We start from the raw sequence: 1,750 nt of genomic DNA, 5'->3' as shown, positions 1-1,750 counted from the left end.
TACAGAGAGGGGCATGAGGTTTATTCCTGAACCAAGGTCACACAGGGCCTTAAAGATCATGGTGCCTATGGTGCAGGGTATTATGAACTTTCCAAGATCCTGTCTCTTCTGAGGCAATGTCAGTTGATCCAGATCACTTAGGTCATTGATGAACAAGGGAGGTTCAACTTCCCAAGTATCAATGCCAAATAATTTGGCATTCAACTTCATGATTGCACTAAGAAACTTGGCAGTTTGCTCTTCAGTAACATCCTCATTCTCTTCAGAAGAGGAATACTCATCAGAGCTCATGAAGGGCATAAGGAGGTTCAATGGAATCTCTATGGTCTCTAGATGAGCCTCAGAGTCCTTTGATTCCTCAGAGGGAAGCTCCTTATTGATCACTGGACGTCCCAGGAGGTCTTCTTCTTTGGGATTCACGTCCTCTCCTTCCCTTACAGGTTCGGCCATGGTGCTTATGTCAATGGCCTTGCACTCTCCTTTTGGGTTCTCTTCTGTATTGCTTGGGAGAGTACTAGGAGGGATTTCAGTGATCCTTTTACTCAGCTGGCCCACTTGTGCTTCCAGATTTCTAATGGAAGACCCTAAACCTGTTTCTTCCACCATTATTAAAGCCTTGTTGGGGCTTTTGATCCTTCCATGAGAAATTTGGATGATATCTCCATGTTGAGTTATAGGTATTTCCATAAGGTTCACCTAAGTAATTTACCTCTCCTATTGCAGGGTTCTCAGGATCATAAGCTTCTTCTTCAGAAGATGCCTCTTGAGTACTGTTGGATGCAGCTTGCATTCCATGCAGACTCTGAGAGATCATATTGACTTGCTGAGTCAATATTTTATTCTGAGCCAATATGGCATTCAGAGTATCAACCTCAAGAACTCCCTTCTTCATAGGCGTCCCATTACTCACAGGATTCCTTTCAGAAGTGTACATGAACTGGTTATTAGCAACCATGTCAATGAGTTCTTGAGCTTCTGCAGGCGTTTTCTTTAGGTGAATGGATCCACCTGCAGAAGTGTCCAGTGACATTTTTGATAGCTCAGATAAACCATCATAGAATATATCCAGGATGGTCCATTCTGAAAGCATGTCAGAAGGACACTTTTTGGTCAACTGTTTGTATCTTTCCCAAGCTTCATAGAGGGATTCACCTTCTTTCTGTCTGAAGGTTTGAACATCATCTCTTAGCTTGCTCAGCTTTTGAGGAGGAAAGTACTTGGCTAAGAAAGCCGTGACCAGCTTATCCCAAGAGTTCAGGCTGTCTTTGGGTTGAGAATCCAACCATAATCTAGCTCTGTCTCTTACAGCAAAAGGGAAAAGCATGAGCCTGTAGACTTCAGGATCTACTCCATTAGTCTTAACAGTATCACATATCTGCAAGAATTCAGTTAAAAACTGAAAAGGATCTTCAGATGGAAGTCCATGAAACTTGCAGTTCTGCTGCATCAGAGAAACTAATTGAGGTTTTAGCTCAAAGTTGTTTGCTCCAATGGCAGGAATGGAGATGCTTCTTCCATGTAAATTGGAATTAGGTGCAGTAAAGTCACCAAGCATCTTCCTTACATTATTATTATTTTTGGCTGCCGTCTCCTCTGCCTGTTCGAAAATTTCCGAAAGGTTATCTCTGGATTGTTGTATTTTAGCTTCTCTTAGTTTTCTCTTCAGAGTCCTTTCAGGTTCTGGATCTGCTTCCACAAGAATGTTCTTATCCTTGCTCCTGCTCATATGACAAAGAAGAGGGCACAGAAA

General features: G+C 42.3%; 1 non-coding gene across 1 annotated transcript; it reads left to right on the top strand.

Annotated features, from left to right (window-relative positions):
• The first annotated feature begins 1,084 nt into the window (after window positions 1–1,084).
• On the top strand, window positions 1,085–1,192 carry LOC112746736 (small nucleolar RNA R71). Its single transcript, XR_003174603.1, has one exon. It is a non-coding gene; the product is annotated as a small nucleolar RNA R71 (small nucleolar RNA).
• Window positions 1,193–1,750: the final 558 nt, after the last annotated feature.

Source organism: Arachis hypogaea, chromosome 14 (genome assembly GCF_003086295.3).
Source record: "Arachis hypogaea cultivar Tifrunner chromosome 14, arahy.Tifrunner.gnm2.J5K5, whole genome shotgun sequence".
NCBI classification, from domain to species: domain Eukaryota; kingdom Viridiplantae; phylum Streptophyta; class Magnoliopsida; order Fabales; family Fabaceae; genus Arachis; species Arachis hypogaea.
The sequence above is the reverse complement of the archived record's forward strand: the minus strand, read 5'-3'. Positions and strand labels throughout refer to the sequence as shown.